Source organism: Vigna unguiculata, chromosome 6 (genome assembly GCF_037176805.1).
Source record: "Vigna unguiculata cultivar grain cowpea cultivar isolate G323 ecotype 2 chromosome 6, ASM3717680v1, whole genome shotgun sequence".
Lineage (NCBI taxonomy): Eukaryota > Viridiplantae > Streptophyta > Magnoliopsida > Fabales > Fabaceae > Vigna > Vigna unguiculata.
The window spans coordinates 4,650,241-4,655,372 of NC_140797.1; positions in this window are offsets into that span (position 1 = coordinate 4,650,241).

Here is a 5,132-nt window from a genome sequence, read left to right on the forward strand (position 1 = left end):
TTGGATAAGGGGTTGGGTTTGTTCGGCTAGTTTTGGTAGGAATCAGGATATAGCGGTTAGGTGGCCTATCAAGCGTTGGACCTTTTTGACATTGGTGGGGTTGCGCATTTCAATGATAACATTGCATTTTTCAGAGTTGGCTTCAATGTCGCGTTGTGTGAGCATGAAACCTAGGAATTTGCCGATGTCGATGTTGAAGACGCACTTTTCGGGGTTGAGTCTAAGGTTATACTATCGTAGTGCGGAGAACACGACGGATAAATCTTCTACGTGTTGCAGGTGGCTAGGTGACTTGACAACCATGTCGTCGACGTATACTTCGACACACTTACCCATCAATTGGTTAAATACTTTATCCATTAGCCTCTGATAGGTAGCGCCTGCATTTTTTAGTCCAAAAGACATGACCTTGTAGAAATAATTAGCGTCGTCTGTGATGAATGAGGTTTTGTTCATGTCGGATGCGGCCATTGGTATTTGGTTATATCTAGAGTATGCATCTAAGAAACTGAGAACTTTGTTGTCGACTGCACCATCGACTAGCCGGTCAATGTTGGGTAAGAGGTATGCATCTCTAGGGCAAGCTTTATTAAGGTTCGTGTAGTCGACGCACATTCTCCATTTTCCGTTTGCTTTTTTAACTAAGACAACATTAGAGAGCCATGTAGTATAGTGGGCCTCTGCAATGAACCCAACATCTAGTAATTTCTTGGCTTTCGCTTGTGCTGCCAGTCGTCGTTCATCTCCCAACTTTCGTTTTTTTTTTCTGTGATATGTACCTTGCATCTTTGTATATCGACAGCTTATGAACTGCCACTTGAAGGTCTACGTTGGGTAGGTCTGCGACTGACCAGGCGAAGAGGTCGGTGTTGGCGGTTAAGGTGGGTGGCAGGACAGCGCGGTGCTCTGGTTGAAGGCCTACGCCTAACTTGAGGGTGCAGCCAGTGGGGAGGTCTAGGTTTACGGTTTCCTCAACTGGTTGGATCGTGAGTTTCATCCTATCTTGGAATCCAGGTTGTCGCCGGATAGAGCGATTTCGGAGCCCGGTAAGCGTTCAACGTTGTGTGTTTGGAGGAGTGGTTGTTGAGGGCGCAGGCTTGCCATGTAGCATTCTCGTGTGAGTCGTTGGTCGCCATGGATGGTAATGATGTCGCCGGATGGGGACGAGAATTTCATGGCTAAGTGTGGGGTGGAGACAACAGCTCCTAGAGTGTTGAGGGATGGACCACCGAGTAGGACGTTGTACGATGTGGGTGTTTCCACGACAAGGAAGCGGATGGGGATGGTCTTGGTTTGGGATCCTTCACGGAAGACGGTGTGGAGATCAATGTATCCATGGGTGGAAACCTTTTCTCTAGAGAAACCATAGATGGGTTCATCATAGGGAGTCACTGTAGCGAGAAGAAGTTGGAGTTTTTGGTAAGTGTTCTAGTAAAGGATGTCTATGGAATTGCCTTGGTCTATGAGCACCTTTTTGTTAGCAAAGTTCTCAAGCTCAATGGTGATGACCATGGGGTCATTCTATTGTTGGTCGATACCGTGGAAATGGGCGTCGGTGAAGGTGATGGGGGGCATTCGGCGTCTGAAGTGGGAGTGGGGAATGTAGTTGATGGATTGGATATTACGAAGATGTTTCTTTCGAGCTGATGAGGTGGAACCACCATTGGCGAAGCCTCTTGAGATAGTGTTAATTGTGTTGCGCAAAGGAGGATCAACGTGGTTGACGTCAGTGTGGGCTGGATGTTGATCTGGACGGTTGGTTGGATTCGGTCAATTAAGGTGAAGAATGCTACGAGGGGGGTGGCGGTTTTCGGACTCACGTAGATGAGAAGGTCCATCTTTCCGGACAAAGCGACAGAAATGGCCGACACGGATAAATTCTGCTATTTTATCTTGAAGCGCCTTGCATTCGTTGGTGGTGTGGCCATTATTTTGTGATACTTGTAGTACTTGGTCATGTCAGCATTGGGGGGGTTCAAGGTTTTGCGTGGTGGTGGGATGAGATCGACTTAGAGCACTTTGTCGAGAAGGTGTGATCGGGGGATGTTTAGTGGAGCGTATCTGGTGAATTGTGGTTGCCTAGGCTCTTTGGGCCTAGATTCAGGTCGTGGACGAGGGTGTGTACTCTCAATTTAAGTGTTTAATAACATAAACCTTTCATTTACTAGGTAATATAAAAAAATTACTTATTTTTATTAATTTTTGTTTCATTTGAATAACTCTTTTGTTTCACTGAAACGATTATTTCTCAACCATTGAGTATATATGTGGATATTTGAAAAGTGTTCTTAGATGTCTAAGGTATTTTTCATCTTATCATACCCTTAATTATACATTTGTTTTCTTTTGTGCGATTTCTTTCAATAGTTTCTCAAATTGTTTCTAAGATACACATTTGTTAATTTTTTTAATATTTTTATTTAATGTTTATTTTCATCATGTAGAATACTATATCAGTACATTTTATCTAATTCTTTTTTATTTTCTAACTCATTATATCAATCATACTATAAATTTTTCACTATAATTGTATAAATAACTTTTATTTACTACAATATCAAAATTTAATGTAATTGTCATGAATATTTGTTTATCACCATCCAACATATATTGGAGTTCAAAAGATACAATATCTATGTCAAAATTTTATTATTATGTTTATTATTATGTTTATTATTTGTTATTTGCGTCATTTTGATTAAGTGATGTATTATCAATTTTATTAGTGTATAAAAAAAGAGATTCATTAGAATTTAAAAAATTGAAGTAAACAAACATTTAAAATATATTTTAATTTGAATATTTGTTTTCCATTAAATTTTTTAAAAAATATTTTTAAATTTTATCAACTAGGTTTCATTAATGTTTGCAGTTTGCAAATTTAATAAATATTTTGGTTCTCGTGAAATTTTATTTGGTATTCTAATCTAAAATGTAAACAATTATAATTTATTTCAAATATTTGATATCGAATAAACAATCATCCTCCTAATTTTGAATATTTGATAATATTATGTTTCCTTTACCGTTATTTTATATTATTTTATAAAATAATTAAAATTTATATTAAAGTAGTAAGGAAACGGGTATGGGTATGGGTACGAGATTATTCTCGTTACCCGGTGGGGATAAGGATGGGATAAAAGTTTGATACCCGTTGGGTTTAGGTATGGGGATGGGGATGAGTATGGGATAGTGAAACCCATCCCCGTCCCGCCCTGCCCCGTTGCCATCCTTAATAGTCGTTGCAGAACTTGGTGTGTAGAGTCTACATCTCCTCCATACGGATGTAATCCGCAGTGCGTAGTTTGAGTTCGTGCATGGAGGCTGGAGGTAGACGTTGTTAGCGAACGGACACGGTTTGAGGGTTAAAGTTATACACTGCAAGATCATTTCTTGAGTGAGGTTGGGCGTGCGGAGGGCAGCTTTGCTGAAACGGTCAATGAAGTTACACAATGTCTCGTTCTTGTCTGACGCTAAGGAGGGATAGGGGTGTGGCCTGATATGGGCGGCTACCAGCAAAATGGGTGGTAAAAAGGTGGGAAAGTGTATCAAAACAGTCAATGGAGTATGGGGGGAGGGTGGTGAACCATTCAAAGGCAGGGCCTTTGAGGGTGGTGGGAAAAGCCTTGCAAAAGATGGCATCGTCAGATGTATAGAGAGCAACATGGGTGATGTATACTTCGAGATGTTCATCGGGGTCGGATTCTCCCGTGTAGCGGTCCAGTGTGAAGGGCTCCCACTGGTTGGGGAGAGGTGTGGTTGTGATGATGTCAATGAAAGGGTGACGACGTCTGGGTGGTTGTAGTGGTAACGAGTGTGGTGGGATAGGATGGCGAACGATGGTAGGGAATGTGGTGGTGAAATGGTTAGGAGGGATATGAGTGGTGGGAAGGGTGGCAGTTGGGTTGGTGGTTATGGGGTGTCTGGGGATGGTGGTTGGATGATGGATGTTTGTGTGGTGGGTGGAGATGATGGGTGTCTGTTGAGTGGTAGTGAAAGTGTGCGAGGTGGGGTTATATTCACTTTCTTCCTCGCTAAGTTGGTAGGCCGAGGAGTTGGGGGCTTCTGACGGCTCCTTGCCTTTTCCCTTCTGGGTAGGGTAAGCTTCAATCTTCCTCCTCAACTTGGAGTTTTCCTGCCTAAGTGCTTCCATTTCGTCAGCACTGCGCTTTTTCAAGTTGGCAAGTTCTTGTTGCATCTTGGCTTAGCCTTCAAGGATGGCGACCAAATCTGGGGTGATGTTTGCAGGCATAATAGAACCTGCCTCAAGGTGCTTCATGGTTCCGGCTTTGCTGCGTGTGGCGACCATTCTCTAGAATGTTCGAATTGTTTGGTAATGTATTGCTTTGTGCCCCACAGTGGGTGCCAATTGTTCCTGCGGAGAACAAATAAGATATTAGGTAACACAAATAATGTCTTACCTTAATCCTTGACCTCTCGAGCCGACTCCTTCTTGGCTTGTACATGTCATCTCCCAGCGTAGACGATCTGGACCCTTAGGGGGTTACCTTCAGAGAGGGCTCCTACGATCAAGTCAGCAAAAAGTTCTTCAGAAGTCAAATATCAGATTAGGGAATTAATGAAAGTGTACCCCTTAATTGATGGGGTACACGCGTATTTATAGAGTTATTAATTATGTCTTGCCATCTTTATGGGCTGAGACAATATTTGGATTCTAGATGGGCCTGGGCCTAGCCCAAGCCCTGCGTTAGTGTTTGTTGATACTAGGGACCCTGTTTGCGACATTCTAAGTTTGGAGTCATCGACTTATTATGTATTGTCCTTTGCAGTAGGCGGCCTGGGCCGCTATATGATTCTGCTTGACTGGTTACCTGCGTACTAATTTTATTTGTGGGGCTATGCCTAGGCGGTCTTGGCCGTGTAGTTACCTTGGTCCGCCTAGGTATAGTACAAGTTCCGAAAATAATTAAAACTTATACATTATAAATATTATGGTATCAGTACTAAAATTTACCTAAAAGAGTGCAACCTGTTATGAATTTCATTATCAGTATCATAAATATATAACTGAGCAAATTTTGGAGCACCCCCTGGAAGAGGCAAAAGACTTCCTATTCTATGACAGGATTGCCCATGAATACGTAAATTTGAAGGACCATGACCATTGT